At 45.5% G+C, this 18,500-nt stretch overlaps 1 long non-coding RNA gene across 2 annotated transcripts; it reads right to left on the bottom strand.

The window, feature by feature from the left end:
* Window positions 1-289: 289 nt before the first annotated feature.
* On the bottom strand, window positions 290-16,520 carry LOC110307610 (uncharacterized). 2 transcript variants are annotated; one of them, XR_002379436.3, is made up of 3 exons: window positions 16,437-16,520; window positions 16,076-16,188; window positions 290-477 (listed from the first exon to the last, which is right to left on the bottom strand). It is a non-coding gene; the product is annotated as an uncharacterized LOC110307610 (long non-coding RNA). The 2 variants fall into 2 exon arrangements; XR_003834623.2 differs by lacking the exon at window positions 290-477 and adding an exon at window positions 2,683-2,992.
* Between the last annotated feature and the right edge of the window lie 1,980 nt (window positions 16,521-18,500).

Genomic DNA, 18,500 nt, shown 5'->3' with positions numbered 1-18,500 from the left:
GGCAGATAATTTAAGGAGAGTGAAGAAACAAAGTAAAACCTTCAATTTTTGGATAATAATCAAGAATAAAGCAACTGCCTGGTCCCTTGCAGGCACTGTCGATGTGTTCAGCCCTGAGATTTATTGACAACACAAAAGACACCCTGCCTTTTGGCTTGCATATGTGCAGAAGTGTGGATGTGTGCATGTACACACATTGTCTCCTGTATTCACCATTGCTAAATGTGGAAAGCAGCCTTCTGGCTGTCATTCAAAACATCACACACACACACACACACACACACACACACACACACACACACACACACACACACAAATCGTCTCTCTTCAGTCCTTGTTAGTAGATCCAGGCTGACTGAGGGATCTTTTTCTTAACTCTAAAGCCAAGGAAACAGTCCTGGGGCCAATCGCCATCTTTCCCTCTTCTCATTTTTCTTCTCCTGTTTGCTGTCCTTTGAGTGCGGAGCCTGAGGGAATCTGGAAGATTAAAGAAAGCAAATAAAATGTTTCATCCTCTCTCTCCTTTGCCCCTTCTCTTAGTTCAAGGACCCGAAGAAACAGAGGACGCCAAGATATTTCTGGTAGGATGCGGCAGCTTTTTGAGAATGAACTGAAATCCGAAGCAGGGCCTGAACTGAGACAAACAGACAGTTTTCAAAAGAGGAGTGAACGTCCGATGAGTGCATTAAAACGTGTTTAACATCCTTTAGCCAGCAGACAAATGCAAGTCAAAACTCTACCGAAATTCTGTCTCCTCTATTTAGAATGGCTGAAACTGAGAAAAACTACAACAAATGGTGGCACGATTTGGGGAAAAGACAACACGTGTAACTGCTGGTGGGATATGAACTAGCCTGGTCACTGTGAAAGTCAGCACGGAGGTTCCTCAACAAACTACAAATGACTCACTCATTTCTGCTACTCTCAGGAATACAATTGAAGAAATCCAAGGCAGTACAAAACAGAGAGACCTATACAGCCAAGTTCGTTAGAGCGCTGTTCACAAAAGCCAAGATATGGAAGCAAACTAGGTGTGTGGCAGCAGGTGCAAACCTAAGTACCACGGGGCACATGTGCACAATGGGATGTCATGACGCTAGAACAAAGAACAAACCGTATCACTTTTGCGCAAATGATGGAGGTGAAGAAAGAAGAAGAATAAGCCAGGCTCAGAGAGACAAAGATGGCAGGATTTTTTCTCTCATGTGCAGAATTTAAAGAAAAGGAAGTGTTGGGAATAGATAGGGGGACCCTTGTGGGCGGGTTAGGGTATTTGGAAGTGGGAAGGAGACCAGAGGTGGTGCTGAGCTAAAGGTGGCCGAAATGCACCATGCTCAGGTATGAAAATGTCACAACAAAACTATCATTTTGTATGCTTAGTATATAGTCACACACACACACAAAGGAGCCCCAAGTAGCTGCAGCTGGGGTAGAATTATTATACAAGGGAAGTTATATTGTTGGTAGTTGAAGCCAAGATCAGATCAGATCTCTGCTCCCCATTTAGAAGGGCTTTTGCCTTTTGATTGTGTGTTGGTCATTTTGGCTCTTCAGGCAGAACTAGACAGCCAGGTCATACGCGTACTAACAGAGTGTATTAAACTCCATTTACAGCTCCCCTCTTACCCAGGTGTGGTGGTTCAGCCTTACTGTCCACTTGACTCCATGTAGAATGACCTAGAAGGCAGACTCTGCCCATGGCAGAGCTAACTAAAGACAGAAGACCAAGACCCACTCGGAATGTTGGTTGGAGCATCCCAAGACCTGGGGTCACAGGCTACATGCAGAGTGTATAAAAGGGAAGCTATTCACCAGAGCATCAACATTGATCTCCTCTTACCTTCTGATGCTGATGCAACGGGGCTGCCCACCTCACACTTTTGCCCCCGTGCCTTCCTCACTATGGCTCTACCTTCAATATGTGAGCAAAACGAGCCTTTCTTCTGTAAGATCCTTGGTGAGGCATTTTGTTACAGCCGTGAAAAAAGTAACTAAAGCACTATGGTTTTGTTTTCCATGGTGTAAATTATTCGCGGTCACCTATGATCCCAAAATTAAGTGAAGTAGAAATTAAGCTATTTTGAGACACACAAAAAATGATATGCATATAATTTTAATACAGGACATCATTTATTTACCCTATTATTAGTTACTCTTGTTAATCTCTGCTAGCTGGTTTTCAGCTACTATAATAGATACTTAGGATAGTCAGCATACAAAGAGAAAAGGTTTAGTTTGGTCTACAGTTATTGGAGGTTTTAGCCCAGGATTGATGGCTCTCATTGCCTCTCATTGCTTTGCGGCTTGGATGAGACAACTCCTCATGGTGGTGTCCATGTGATGGAGCCAAGCTGCTCATCTCATGACTGGTTGCAAAAGAGAGGAGGAGATTTTGGTCCCAAGTTACATGTTGAGGGCACACACCAAGGACCTAAGACTTCCTATTAGGCCCCAGTTGAAAAAGGTTTTTACTGCCTCCCCACCAATACTGCCAGGCTGGGAACCAAACCTGAAACACAGGCTGTTTGGACAGCAATATAGATCTAGCTATATAGTAGTCTTCCACTGTTGCGGCCTGCCCGCAGTCCACAACACGAACGGTTCAACTGAAAATGGCAGTTCAGGCTGAAAAGAGAGGAATCTAGACGGGGCGGAAGAAAAGAATGGAGCCAGGACAACAAGTTCTGATCAAGGCTCAATTTTATTAATTCCAGACACTCAGTTTATAAAGGAAGGGGGAGGGAACCCAACTTCCCGCCAAGTAACTCAGGGTCCAGTAGCAGGACGAACACGTGTGTGCCTCCAGGCAGCAAAGGCAGGTTCCAGTAGTAGGTAGGCGTGGCAGGACGAATGAGCCGGTAGCTCCACCCTTGAGCAGGCAGGTTCCAGGCTGGAGGAAGAGAGGCCACATTCCACTACCTAAATATGCACAGCTAAAGGTGCATGCAAAGAACTTGGTTTTGTTGCCGTTTCAGACAACCCCTTGGAAGAGCTGGGAAAAAAAAAAAAAAAAAAAAAAAGGTGTGATGGTTTGTATAAACTCGGCCCAGGGAGCGGCACTATTAGAAGGTGTGGCCCTGTTGGGGTAGGCGTGACCTTATTGGATTAGGTGTGTCACTGTGGACATGGGCTTTAAGATCCTCATCCTAGCTTCCTGGAAGCCTGTCTTCTGCTAACAGCTTTCAGATGAAGATGTAGAACTCTCAGCTTCTCCTGCACCCTGCCTGCCTGGATGCTGCCATGCTCTTGCCTTGAATGATAATGGACTGTACCTCTGAACCTGTAAGCCAGCCCCAATTAAATGTTGTCCTTATAAGAGTTGCCTTGGTCATAGGGTCTGTTCACAGCAGTGAAACCCTAACTAAGACAAATGGATAGTGGCATTAGTCAGTTCAGGTTTAGTGTTGCCACGTAACAAAGAATCCCATTTCTCAGTGTCTTAACCAAAATGACGTCCTTTCTTCTATCAGCTCAAAGTTTGCAGGCCTTCTTGGCTCTACTCTGGTTGTTAGCCTAAATGATGGCAACATTTAGGCTAACAGAGTGGCCACTACCCCAGCATCCTCCCTGTCACAGTGGCAGAGCAAGGGTGAGAGTTAGTTCTGTGAGCATCAATCTGTTCTGAAGAGCTACAGCCCATTCACAGCCTGTCAGCCCAAGTGTGGGACAAGATCAAGATCTGAGTGAATGTGTAACATTCATAAGGGCATGGCTGTGTCAAGTACTCGAATGCCCCAGACTCATGGTACTGGCAACACCTCCCTCAAATGGATCTCAGGGATATGGCAAAGCCTTCTGAGGTCTCCGTGTGGATGTTGTGTTGATGGTAGCATGCACTAAATCTAGCACCTAGAACTCCTTCCTCCTGGATAACTGCAACCTGAGAGTGTGCCCTAGAGAAACTGGCTAACCCCTGCTTTCCTAGTAGTACAAGAGATAAATGCAGTGAATTCCCAGATTGCATAGTAGGTAGCCTCCATCGGAGTAGGCCCAATCTACCGAATCCCAGCTTTCCTGTATGAATTTATGACATTTCTTCTGTGTTTGTCTGTGGTTTCTTCACTCCTATGTTGCTCCAGCAATTTCAGGACCAACCCATGGTGAATGAATGAAGTGAAAAGAATGAATGAAGGTGAAGAAACTTGCCTGACACTGTGAATTTCATTTTTGAGGGAACTGCCCTCCCCCCCCAGTGTGGGATAATGAATAATAACGTACACATTATAAAACAAGCCATGTGGTGCCCCGCAGCTCTGTGTTCTGTTTTCTCCTTAAGGCATGGCCATGTGCGAGCAATTCGGCTTGAGGACTTGCCCAAAGTATAATTCAGAGTATGATCCAGCCTTCCCCAAATCCCCCAAGGAGAACTGCGGTCACTCTTCTAAGGACAACTTCTGGTAGTGCGTTGTGAGCAGGGCCAGACGTGATTAGACCCAATTTTACAATGAGAAAAGGAAATTTATTAGTGTTCTTAATTTCTAATCTGATATTCTATGAATATCTCAAAATTTGAAGACTGCTAACAGGATTTTTCTGTGGAAAAGTTATCTTTGAATCCTATTTTCAAATTAGAGTAAATGGGATGAAAAGAACACACTGGTTCTGTAGTTTTAGTCATCATTACAGTTCATTTGAGAGAATTGCAATTAGGTGGTTATCTGTGTATATGAAATTATTTCTGCTAAGAATGTAAAGCAAACTGATAGAAAGACAGATGGACAGACAGACAGACACAGTAAAAGTGAATCATGGCAAGTGCACAGTGAACAGTAAATGTGTGTGGATGGAGTTGAGGCGCACGAGCCCACACTTCACCGTATGCAGGGGCACCATCTGCCCTTGGTTGATACACAACCCATCCATCCCATCCTCTGCCTGTTGACACAGCAGCCAGAGTGAGCTTCCGGAACCTAAACTCTGGAATGTCGTACTCTGCTCAGTGTGCCTAGAACCCTCCAAGGACTCCCCCCTTCTCATTCAAATAAACACCCTGAATTGTTCTTGTGATCTGTGTGCGGGATCCCATAGAGCTCATCTTCTGATTGCTACTCCAACCTCCAACAGCTACTCCAACCTCCAACCTCCAACAGCTACTCCAACCTCCAATCAGAGCTCCAGGTACACAGCTGCCTTTATTCCTTCTGGTCTTCACCGGCTGTGCCTTTGCTGTCTCGAAGCCTTTGCAGTCTCGAAGCCTTTGCAATGGCTATGCCTTCTAGCTGGCCCTTTTAACACCAGAAATTCATATTTCTAATTATCTCCCTTAGTCAAAGGAGCCTTCACTGGCTGCTTTCCCTAGACCAACTCCTAGACCCTCCGTGCCCCGTTGCTGCTCTGGTTTTTCTTATCATAAGGCATTACTGTGCTTTCCATATTGAATGTTATGCCCCTTTTGTAAGACTACAGTCTCTGATAGACACACACACACACACACACACACACACACGAGACAGACAGACAGACAGACAGACAGACACACACACACACGAGACACACACACACACAGGGACAAAGACAGAGAATTTTTATTTACTGTTTTATCGCTGGTATGCAGAGCCTGACACTTAATAGGTACACAATTAAACTTTGCTGAATGAAGGACCCGATGCTCCAATGCATAAGTCTTGGCATAGATGTGTAAGTGTATAAAAGTGTGCTCTCCTGCCCAAAAGATTAGCTACGCAAAATATGATTAAAAGCCTCATGCATTTTGAATGTCTTAAAAACAAAACAAACCCCACAATCCCATCTTGTTTGCTCTGCATTTGGTTAGTTTCCTTCTGCAAAGTCTCAGAGTTCACAGGGCCTGGAAGCGTGACCGGAGATCAGAGAACCCTGACGATCAGCTTGGATGAAATATGAAAAACTTACTGGACCCATTTCCATGGGAATGCTTAGCTGTCTTTTGCAAACAAAGAGCCTTAAATCATAGTTTCACAGTAAATCCTAGTAACCACAGTCGCAAGAGTAAGACGGACAGCAAATCCAGAAACAGTGGATAAAGGGACAGGTCAGCTTGGAGCACGAAGTCAGGAGCAGGATGGTCAGACACCCCACAGAAGTGATTGTAAGAACAACAAACACCCCTGCCAGGAACAGCTGGATTCACACACTCTGATGAGGGCCACATCAAGAGGAGCAAGTCAGTTTTAATGAACTTGAAAAACTAAGTCCTGAGCACCCAGCCTTCTGTCTCCTTCCGGACAGCTGCGACTTTCCCAAGTGCCCTCGGCTGAACTGTCACTTCCATGGCTTCTGTGTGCACCAAGAGCCCGTGAGTGACATTGCGTGGCTCTGTGTCCTCAGTGTGGGCTCTTACAGAAGGTCTGGCTGTACTCTTGTTTGTTTGCTGCCCAGTTCAGTATCCCATAAAGGTTAAGTCCTCCTTACCACACACAGATCCACAAATGGATGTGAAAACTGAGTTGAATTTTTTTCCTGGGAGTTTAATTAACCCTTTGCAATGATGTTAGTGATTGCAGTATTCTGCTTTATCCATTGAGAATGGGGCTGGCTGACCATAATCCCCCCTCTCTGCTCTTCTCTCTCTCTCTCTCTCTCTCTCTCTCTCTCTCTCTTTCCTTCCCTTCACTCACCTCTTCCCCCTCCCTTTCTATATTTCCTCTGCTCTGCAACTTGTTGGACACTGGGGCACAGGACTCCCACCTCCAAGGCTCGTGTGACGGCATGATGTGCTAATGGCATCCATCCATTATAGGCAACCTTTTTTTTTTTTTTTTTAAAGCCCTACACACAGCCTGCTTTAAAATTTCATTAAGAAAAGCTTCCATGCCCAGCATCCTGGGGAACCCAGGTAAGTGGATCTCCTTGGCTCTGTAGCAGATGTCCCTAAAGGGTTCTGTATCAGAAGTCTCTGCCCACCTCGGCTGACCCATCCCTGAGAGTTTACAACTGCGTTCATTCACTCACGTTTGAATGTCTCTTCCAGTTTGCCTCGCTCCCAAAAGCATTCATGTGTGATTGGACAACACTGCTCCTCTTGGGAGGCACTTTCCACTGGGAGTTTTCTTGGGAGAACAAGATAGAGTTTTCTTGGGTCAACAGCCCTATCTTGTACAGGGAGCCCCTTCCCAGGTAGGAGGAGAGCAATCCATGGACCCTGCCTCTTTGTACTCTGAACATGGGTGTAGGGAACACTTTGTGTGTTTCTGAAGTACTCAAGGGTCCCCGTTTTGTGAGTGCAGAATGCAGAATGCACTCCTGGTTAGTGACAGCATCTGCTGGCTTTGGCACTTTTCACATGTGGTCCCCTGACATTAGGACAATTCCTGCTTTCTAAGAATTTCTCTGGTGCTTCTGGATGGTCCTCCTCATGATGTTGGTAGAGCCAACTTGCTGGCTATTAGTTTCTGTGGGTCACAGCCACTGTTGACATTCTATGCTCATCGGGCAGAAGAGAGAGCAGGCGAGAGGATAAGGAACATTAAATGCTGACGAGAGTCCGGTGGCTGTCCCTTTCCTTCTTAGGGTTCCTTTTGCTGTCTACTAACCACAGGCTTCAGCCCTCTGAGGCTCTGAGAAAATAAAATCCAAGGTGTGCATGCCTATTGCTAAGGGAATTAGGGTCTAACACTGTTAAGAGCAGTGTGAAAGTTGACTAGGAGCCTGGCTCGTTGGTTAATGCGAGAGGCTAAGAGACAGGGATGACACCTCCCCATCCCCACCCCTGCTTCATGTGCATGTGTGTCTGTGTGTTCCTCTTCTCCTTTCTGGTCTTCCAAGCAAAGGCACTGGGATTACCACTTGACCTTCTCTTTTCATTTCCCACATCAATTCTTGCATCTTGACTTGCTGCCAAAGTCTGCAGAAAGGGAGGACACTTGAGAGTCATGAGAACATCTGTGCTTCTTGGGGAGGAGGGAGTGACAGTCCAATGACAGCTGGCCTGTTGACCCTGGCCTGTCAATCCAAAGCATCAGGTCCAGGGTCAACCTTTATCAGCAGCCCAGAGAAGACGACACAACTATTGAATAGCCTGAAAACTCAGATTCTTCAAGCTGGCCTTGGTCTCTAAGAATCGCCATGGCTTTGAATAGATCACCAAACATCTCTAGACCCCAGTGTCTTCAGTTATCAAACTGAAAGGATATCAATGTCAAAGGTTCAGTCACCCTCTCAGCAATATGTAGAGTGTCCCAACAGGTGTTGAGGTTGTCGCAGACGAGAGTCTGTCCTGGATTTCAGAATGGAAGAAATAAGCAGGAAACAGACAAGAACCTCTGCGTTTGAGGAGTGAGGACAGTGTACTATAATGGGCGAGAACAGAGAGCCAGGTTGCTGGAGGGATGCTTAGCTCATTTTGGGTGGTTAGAAACACTGATTGGAAGAAGCAGTTCTCAAGTGAGAACTGACCAATGGAAGCAGGCATGGAAAGGGATGTACCAGTGAGGGCACCAGCAATCCACGTGGAAGGGATGAAACAAAGAGAGAAAGAAGAAGCAGTTTGAGGAAGAGGGTGGAGGCTGGGGTCAGGATGGTGGGATGCACTCTGAGGAGTGGAGGCGGGAGCAGGTACATGCGCGGGGGGGGGGGGGGTTCAACCTGAGTGACAAGGAACTGGGTAATACTTTAAAACTAATGAGCATTGCTGTGATAAATACCCACTAGAAGCAACTTAAGGGAGACAAAATTTATTTTGGCTCGTGGTTTTAGGGGATATGGTCCATCATGGCAGCCGGAGTGTGTCTGACCAGGCAGAAGCCTGAGCTTGCTCAAATCTTGGCTCAGGAGACAGAGAAAGCTAGGGCTGGAGATGGACGCTGATTATCACCTTCAAAGTCCTATCCCCAAATGTTCTATGTCTTTCAGTTAACCCTTATGTCCTGAAATTTCCACCATCTCCAAGAACCGTACCAACAGCCTAGGACCAAGAGTTTAAATACAAACGATCTAGAGTAGCATTTCAGACTCAAGCTGTGACCTGTTGAAATGTCACCTAAGCTTCATTGTAGGATTGTGTAGACTGTAGAGAACAGTCTAGGTAATTTACTACTAGCTAGCTACAGTTGTCGGTTCTCCCTGAGCCCCTGTAAGCTGATAACTTCTGGAAGGCATCAAGAACCTGTTCTATTGTCTGGTTTCTAAATGGGAGAGGAGATGATTGGGTGGAAGAGAAGGAAAGGAGGCTAATTATGCAGTGTGTCCTGGGATGGTGGAAATCACAGACAAGCTAGCAGCCTGGTTGGGGTGGGATACTGAAACATTCTTAAATGGAGATACCCAAAGGCAATCAGATATTAAAAACACAACAAAACACAAAACAACACAACACAACACAACAAACAACAATAACACTCACCAAAGATAAGCAAGCTTCAATCTGTAGAACCGAAAAGGTTTGGTAAGAATATGAGTAAGGCAGTCTCTAAATGGTCCATCCTTTCATCACAGCTCCGAACTTTGTCTCTGTAACTCCTTCCCTGGGTGTTTTGTTCCCAATTCTAAGAAGGGGCACAGTGTCCACACTTTGGTCTTCATTCTTCTTGAGTTTCATGCATTTAGCAAATTGTATCTTATATCTTGGGTATCCTAAGTTTTGGGCTAATATTCACTTATCAGTGAATACATATTGTGTGAGTTCTTTTGTGATTGTGTTACCTCACTCAAGATGATGCCCTCCAGGTCCATCCATTTGGCTAGGAATTTCATAAATTCATTCTTTTTAATAGCTGAGTAGTACTCCATTGTGTAAATGTACCATAATTTCTGTATCCATTCCTCTGTTGAGGGACATCTGGGTTCTTTCCAGCTTCTGGCTATTATAAATAGGGTTGCTATGAACATAGTGGAGCATGTGTCCTTTTTACCGGTTGGGACATCTTCTGGATATATGCCCAGGAGAGGTATTGCTGGATCCTTCGGTAGTACTATGTCCAATTTTCTGAGGAACCGCCAGACTGATTTCCAGAGTGGTTGTACAAGCTTGCAATCCCACCAACAATGGAGGAGTGTTCCTCTTTCTCCACATCCTCGCCAGCATCTGCTGTCACCTGAATTTTTGATCTTAGCCATTCTGACTGGTGTGAGGTGGAATCTCAGGGTTGTTTTGATTTGCATTTCCCTGATGATTAAGGATGTTGAACATTTTTTCAGGTGCTTCTCTGCCGTTCGGTATTCCTCAGGTGAGAATTCTTTGTTCAGTTCTGCCGTATCCAGGGATCCATCCCATATTCAGCTTCTAAACGCTGACACCATTGCATACACTAGCAAGATTTTGCTGAAAGGACCCAAATATAGCTGTCTCTTGTGAGACGATGCCGGGGCCTAGCAAACACAGGAGTGAATGCTCACAGTCAGCTATTGGATGTATCACAGGGCTCCCAATGGAGAAGCTAGAGAAAGTACCCAAGGAGCTAAAGGGATCTGCAACCCTATAGTTGGAACAACATGATGTACTAACCAGTACCCCAGAGCTCTTGTCTCTAGCTGCATATGTATCGAAAGATGGCCTAGTCGGCCATCACTGGAAAGAGAGGCCCATTGGACTTGCAAACTTTATATGCCCCAATATAGGGGAATGCCAGGGCCAAAAGAATGGGAATGGGTGGGTAGGGAAGTGGGGGGTGCTATGGGGGACTTTTGGGATAGCATTGGAAATGTAATTGAGGAAAATATGTAATAAAAAATATTAAAAATTTAAAAAAAAGAATATGAGTAAGGGACTAGAGAAGGGAAAGATCTCCCTAGAAAGGGGAGGTCGAATGGGAAGCTATGAATGGCTGGTGTAGAGAAAAGTAAACACTACCCCGGCTGCAAGCCCTTTGATCTACAACGGTGTTTGCCTGCAAGATAAGCTAGCGTGATGGTGGCCCAGATATTGGGGGAGTGATGGTGGCCCAGATATTGGGGGAGCAACCAACCTCTATCTGATTGGATCTAAGGCCCACTCCATCAGATGGAATCCATACCAGACACTGCTTAGGTGGCAAAGAATCTGAGACCAGATACCCAAGGGACCTAGGGGGCAAAGAAATGCGACTGCTCTACAAAAGGAGCAGAGCAATAAAATAACATACTCCTATCCTCATAGATCATTGCCCTGTTCAGCCATCATCAGAGAGGCTTCCTCCTGCAGCAGATGGGAACAGAACCAGAGCCGCACAGCCAGACAAACGCAGGGTGAGAAACCTTGGAGCACTCATCCCTAAATGGGATGTCTTTCTCAAGGCCCTCCCCACAGGCCTTAGAGAACGCTTTAGAAGAACAAGCAGAAAGAGTCAGAGGGGACGGAGGACACCAAGGAAACAAGGCCTTCTAAACACAACAGGACTGAGCATGTGTGAACTCACAGAAAACAAACTCAAAGGCATCTTTGGAGACTTCTTGTCTCATAATGTTTTATTGGCGCTTTTTAAAAGTACAATTTTATTTTTATGTGTAATTAATAAATTTTTATGCTATAGGTTTTGTGCATGTATTACAGCACCTGTGTTTCATATTTTTATGGGATTTGCAAGTGTCTTTGCATCTGTATCTGTTTCTTGTGCCTTTTTCTCGTGTCTTTTCCTTCTGTTTGTTTAGTCTTACTTAGATTTGTTTTTTTATCTTGTTATATTTTAGTATTATCCCTTCAATGCTGGTTTGTGTTCTAATGATAGACAGAAAGGGAGCAGATCTGGAAGTGAGGGGACCTGGGGAGTAACGGGGAGAAGTAGAGTGAGGGGAAGCCATAATCAGGATCTATTGTATAAAAAAAAATTATTTTCAATAAAAGAAGAAAATTGAGTGTCATAAGAGTACTTGAGCCGGGCAGTGGTGGTGCACGCCTTTAATCCCAGCACTTGGGAGGCAGAGGCATGCGGATTTCTGAGTTCAAGGCCAGCCTGGTCTACAGAGTGAGTTCCAGGACAGCTAGGGCTACACAGAGAAACCCTGTTTCGGGGGAAAAAAAAAAATACTTGAGACGGGAGATCCAGTAGCACAGAGGTGGCAAAGGCTATGGATAATCACAGTGCGGAAGACTAGTGTGGCGGCACACGTACTAGTAATCTCAGGACTTGTAGGCACAGGTCAGAAGTTCAAGGTCATTCTCAGCTATATAACAAGTTAGAGGCTTGGACTATATGAGACCCTATCTCAAAAAAAAAAAAAAAAGTTTTTAAAAAGAAAGGAGTCGGGTTCATGATTACTCTTGGTAGGTCTTGGTGAAAGTCACGAGACTCTGGAGACCAATGGGAAGTTTCCTATGTAAATGAGGTGTATGGTGGGCGTTGCAGTCAGTAGCTGTGATCTCTGGGAAGAAAGCTGAGTTCTACTGAGAGTCTGGGAAGGAAGAACGCAGGGGACTGTCCTATGTGTGTCCTTTCCTCTCTGGCTCTTTGTCATATATGGAGAAGGTTGCAGAAGCCAAGAAACTCCAGAGCCGCCCCAGAACCTCTTCTCAGAGCCAGTTTTCCTTGGCGTGTAAATGACTCTGGCTTCCGTTTTGTTAGCAGAACCGGCTACTTCTCAGTTGTGATAAACTGCCCTGAGCGAAAGCAACTAAATGAAGAAAGTTTATTTTAACCTATGGCTTCAGAGGGAGCACTCCCAGTGTGGGGAACTTGTGGCTTGGGGCCAGAAGCAGAAAGATGGCTGGTCACATTCCATTTGCATACAAGAAGATGGAGAACAGGGTGAGACTAGAAACCCTCCTAAAGGTTCAATAGCTTTCCCCAAAGAAAACCCCCAACCAGGGACCACGTGTCCAAATATGTGAGCAGGCGGCGACACATTTCCCACTCCAAACGCTGCGGACAGTTTTCCAAGGACAGAAGGATGATAAGGCCAGGAGCCTTATTGTCCAGAATCCTCTTCTTGGATGCCCCTCCCCTACTGAGACAGCATTCTCAGAGACCGGTTTAAAAGAAAGCAACTGCTTGGGACTGCAAGGATGGGCCAAGCTATCATCTAGTGCATATTTCACCGCATATATATATATATATATATATATATATATATATATATATAATTTGATATATATGTCTGACACATACATATGTATGTAATTGCACACACATTTAAATTGTGGTAGAATGTATTTCTCACTCATGATCATCAGGCAACCAGGTCTGTCACTGACCTGTGTGTCCAGCCCAATCTTAACCATCCAGTACAGTTCAGCAATTGTAAATATGCTGACTCATTGTTCTAAACAAGCTCAAGAATGTTCTAGACTTCCCAATCAGAAACTATACTCCGTGACTGAGTCCTTCTCCCCGTCCTCCCAGCTACCTCCTAGCATTCCCTGTTCAACTTCCTGCCTCTAGAATCTGTTCTGAGAATGACTCGGCAGAGTCGCATGGTGCTTGTGTGCTAGAGACTGGCGTTTGGGTTTTTTTTTTTTTTTTTACTAGGCATGGTGTTTTCTGGGTTCACACAGGTCGAGCCTCCGGTTTGGACCGCTCTCCTCCCGGTAGATGGGGGTCACCACTTTCACCTTCCCAGTCAGAAAGACGTTCTTACTGCCTTTCCTTGCACACTTATTCTTCCTGCAATGGAGGCCAGGCCTGGTTATTACCGTCTGCAGCTGAGGAAATAAACCTCCTGGCTCAGGACCACCCAGAAAGCTCAGGCTAGGGACCAACATACAGCCTTTGGTCTCCCTGGCCAGTGTGCTGTCTGGAGCACAGCTGTATTTGGCGAGTCCTCAGAGAGTCCTGAGAATATTCCTGTGGCACAAGCCTGGGACCCCAAGGCCTCAGACCCCAGTGGGGGGTTCATGAGTTCCTTGAGAATAAACAGTCCATCTTTGGTTGTCATCCCTGATCACCAGGCTGCCTACAGCTCCTCTTGGTCACACAGCATACAAGCTAGGGGACATGAGTCCTGGGACAGCACAATGCAACAGAACTGGCCAGCCGTAACAAGCAAACCCTCCAAGTTATTAGCCATTCAGGACGGATAGGCAGTGGAGCAGGGCTCCAAATCATATAGTGTCTTGCCGTGTGGTCAAGGGCTGTCAGGAGTTTAAATGAACAGAGTAGACTACATCACTCAGAGAATTTCTATTGGGTAGAAATAGTGCCTTGGCTAGTTTGTGGAATCCCCTTTGAAACCTCTCTCTCTCTCTCTCTCTCTCTCTCTCTCTCTCTCTCTCTCTCTCTCTCTCTCTCCTTATACACACACCCACCCACCCACCCATGAAGACTAGCAGAGTCTTAAGGAAGAATACAGCTTCTGTGGATGGAGGTACCCAGACACCCTCCTGGAGACTAGCTGTTATTTGGATGTTTCTGGCAATTAAATTCATGAGCACACTAGCAGCTCCACTCCTGAAATAGCAGAGTAACCAGTCAGTGCTGGAATAGCACTGTCTGGCACCCAAGCACGATGGGGGCAGAACGGCAGCCAGACTTTGTCACCCTTGGTTTTTTGTTGAGAATGTGAGACACATCTCACCAGACTCAATCCCTCCATTTGTTCCAGAATTCTTGCCCTTTGTCCTGGTTAGGAAGGGGTTTGTCATGGTCTCCGGTTGGAGGGGAGCTTGGGTTTTCATTTATGGAGTCTGGCTTTTCAAGAAAAGCAGATCATCATATAATAAGGGCCAACTGTAGATTGCAAGGAGTGTGGTTCTGTCTGTCTTTTATGAGATGGAAGATGCTTTGATTTCCTTAGAGCATCATTAAGGACCCAGGCACCACCCAGTTGATAAAGCATGCAGATGCTGGTCAACAGAACATGGGAAGATGGATTTTAAGGAACTTCTGTGTCTTGATTCTGTCATGTATTAATTTTCTTAAAAGGCATTGAGTGTATTTAAAGATGATTAAGATTCAGTAAGCTAATGGAAGAAAGTGACCCAAGAGACAGTTTAAGCCAGTTGTTCGTCCAGCACAGAATTCCTCTTTGTAAATTTTCACGTCGACCCTTTCCCCTGCTCTCTGTTAAACCCCTCTGGAAAATGGGAGGGGCCTCACTATCACATTCTATTTATGGGTTTACTCTTGGCAAAATAATCAATTTCTACTCCCCTACCCCACGATGGGGGTCTCACTGTGCGACACCAGCTGGCCTGGGACTTACTATGTAGACCAAGCTGGCCTGCAACTCACAGAGGTCTGCCTGCCTCTGCTTTGTGAAAATCCATCTTAATTCTCATCTCCTCCATAAACCCCATCCTGCTATTTTCAAATAATCTTGGCATTTATCCACCACCCTGACACATAGTCCTCCCCTGCCCAATTTCCTTTCAGCTAAGCTCACAAGACCATCTGTGGAATACACCTTTAATTGTGAGACCTCCAAAGAGAACTGGTCTGGTCTGGTGTCTCTGATCTCTTCAAATCTGAGTTTCAAGGGGTCTCACTTTCCTTGTAGATTAGAGCTTTCAAAGATGTTCTCCTGTCTCCAACTAACCTCTTGTCTTATCCTCTCCAAAAATGAAGTGAGAAGATAGAGAAGAGGAAATAAACAGGTTAACAACTCAAATGGGAGAACAGGCCACACACCCAAGTGATGATGTCTTGGAGGGAACGGTGATGGATCTGAATCGTGGCTCGACGGATGCCAGCTGAGAGCTCACTGACAAGTCTTAGGAGTGTCACAGCTTTGAGAAATGGTTCGGTTCCAGGGATGTCTAGAGCAATGGGTCTCAGAGGCTATGGATCTCAGAGGGCAAGAAACTAAGCAGGAGGTCAGTCCTTTAACTGCAGTGGATTCTCTTCTGCAGCTGGAGCCTGGAGTCTCTGCGACTGCAGGCAGCAGACAGACAAGTCCCCTGCCTGCAGCTCCAGGCTGAATCTTGGAGGCTGGAGCAGTGGCAACCATGGTGTGCAGGGATTTAGGTAGGCTGAAGGGTGGTGGGCCTGGTGGTTTCTGGTGGGCTGGTTGTGTTCATATAAATGAACCACAGTGTGTAAACATAAATAAGGAGAAAGCTGCTAAGTCTGGAGGGGAGGGAGACACAAATCCACCCAGAGTCCTCAGCCTTGTCTGAAAGTTGTCTCCCTTCCCACCACAGTGGCGTTAAGGAAGCAAGTGCATGAGTCATCAGAAGGGTAGCACAGGACATTGTAAGACATTTCTAAATTGCAATTTGAAACACCTCTCTCATTGCCAAAGTAACACTGACCACATTGGTGCCCGTGGCTGCTGCTGTGACCTCCTTCTGGAGCCGCTGCATCCAGAGCCTCCTCCAAATAGACAGTTGTCGCTGGAGCTGTCTGTCTTTGGTTGTCTATGTGGCTGTCAAATAAAGCCTGTTTAGGTTCCTGTTGCAGCTGGTTCTTTCCTCTGTTCCTGCTCCTGCCCAGATGACATTAGAGACCCCTCCTCCCTCTATACTTACATCTGTCCGTGACATGCTTTCAGTTTGTAACTCTTTCAGGTTCACTGTCCCTCGAGCCCACCACCTCTACTTCCTATGTCCAAGTCTCAAGCCAGCAACTTGTGCATGGCTGTCTGTGGGGAGATGTGAACAAGTATCCACTTACCCCAGTGAGGGGACCAATGGCAGACCATAGAAGCCTCGCCCTCCACATGGAGCTTGGTGAACCAGTGACTTGACTGGAATCACGGTGGCCTGGGTAATGGGTAACTTATAAGCACGGATGACCCAAGCAGCTGTGGTGCCAAATAGGCCACCCCAGCAGGCAACAACTCCTGAAAACTGCAATGTTGCTGCAGCTTGCACAACACACCAACAGCCACATTAGCCAGGAGTCTCACACTTCTGATGATTATTTTCTGCTCATATGAACTTCCTTCAGAGTCTGATGAGCCATCTTCCTTCCTCTAGGATGGAATGTTTCAACCTGGAGGAAACAAGAATACCCTGAGAGGAAACACTTCAATACTCTGTTTTCTTTCCTAATCATGGTGGTGTCAGCCACACAGCCTGAGTATAGGGGATTCTGAGATTGCTGCTGTAAATGCTTAGCGCAGACTTAGAACACAGCTTGCGTGCAGTCACAGCAGCTGCTGGCTGACCAATCATGACTGCCACAAACGATAGAACACGGTTCCAAATTTTACCTCTACCACCTAGGAACCGGATGACCTTGGTGGGTGACTTACATATTCCATGCTTACACGGCCTTATCCCAGTGTCCCTAGCTATGCAATCATGTGGGGGGTGTAATGAGCTTTCGTATGTAAGGAGCTTGAAATAAAGTAAAAAGGTAGATAAGAGCTGTTATTACTGCAGTTTGGGAAAGTACCTCAGTTTTGAAAAGAAGTCGAGTTAGAGGCCGAGTCGCACAGAAGCATGCATCCTGGTGCCCTGGCTGCTCCCCATCAGGTAGTGTGTGTACGGAGAGTTCCCACTCTTCACACTTTTTGTAGCTCTAACACCTGCTGAGCAGAGCATCTTGGATGCAGGAGGTGTTTTTGGGACCCCTGGCCTTTGGATTCACAAATGTCTTCCCTCTGGATTACTTGAAGTTGGTTTCCCTGGGGAGAGCCTGACTGCATATATTCTTTCTAGACCTGCTAGCGTTTTCCATACTGAACTAATCCCCCACTACACCACATTCACCAGTGCACCAAAGGTAGGTACCACACAGCCCATCTGTTCATACAGCCCTGCTGTGTGTCCTTTAGACCATAAGCCCCCACTAAGTGTGGCTGTGCTAACTGATTTTTCTGTGTTCATTGCTGGTAAAGGGAAGGGCACGTTTAGAATAATCAGTACCCAATTTGCTCGCGTGCCACTGCCAACTGGCAAGAAAGCCTTTCTTGTGGAAGAGCACTTAGCATAAAGAAGGTGTTTAAAGATGCTGGGGAATCAGCGTTGTGCTTAATCCAGCACAGAATCCCCATCTGGAGTAAAAATGATAGTGTCGGAGGAGAAACTTGTTCCAGCTGAGAGCCGTTTCCCAAGTGATTGTTTCTGCTACTTCTGAGGTCGCAAACTTTCCCAAGCGTTATGTGTGTGTGAATATATATATATATATATATATATATATATATATATATATGTATGTATGTATATATATATGTATATATATCAACTGGCATATCTTTCAAGAAATTCTAACTCATCTCTGTAAGAAAATAGACAAATGCATTATTTTCTCTCTTATAATAGGTTAGAGACTCATTTATGAAAATTAAATGTAAATTTTTTTAGCAAAAGGAGACTTATACCAGGTGATTAAAATCTTTTCAGTGTTCTTATTATGTATTGCCATTAGGAGGGTGTGTGTGTGTGTTCACACATATGCCTGTGTGCTTATAGGTATGTGTGTTTATAAACCTATATATGCATGCAAACACATATATTAGTGTATGGTGCTTTTATAGTAGAAAAATTTTTAAAACTTCCTATCTTGAAAGACATATTGTAGATTGTGTGTATGTGTGTGATTTGCAAATAAATCAATAAGTTAATGAGTATTTGCAAGGTACAAAAGTAGCACAGTGGGGCTGGTGAGATGGCTCAGCGGGTAAAAGCAAGCAGCAGAAAGGGCTGGCAGTGAAAACCTGATGACTTGATCCCTGAACTCACAGTAGACGGAGAGAAATGATTCTTCCAAGTTGTCCTCTGACCTCCACAG

This window comes from Mus caroli, unplaced genomic scaffold (assembly GCF_978045245.1).
Source record: "Mus caroli unplaced genomic scaffold, Mus_caroli_1 scaffold_15, whole genome shotgun sequence".
Classification (NCBI taxonomy): Eukaryota; Metazoa; Chordata; class Mammalia; order Rodentia; family Muridae; genus Mus; species Mus caroli.
Note: the sequence above shows the minus strand (reverse complement) of the source record. Positions and strands in the feature narration are given on the sequence as shown.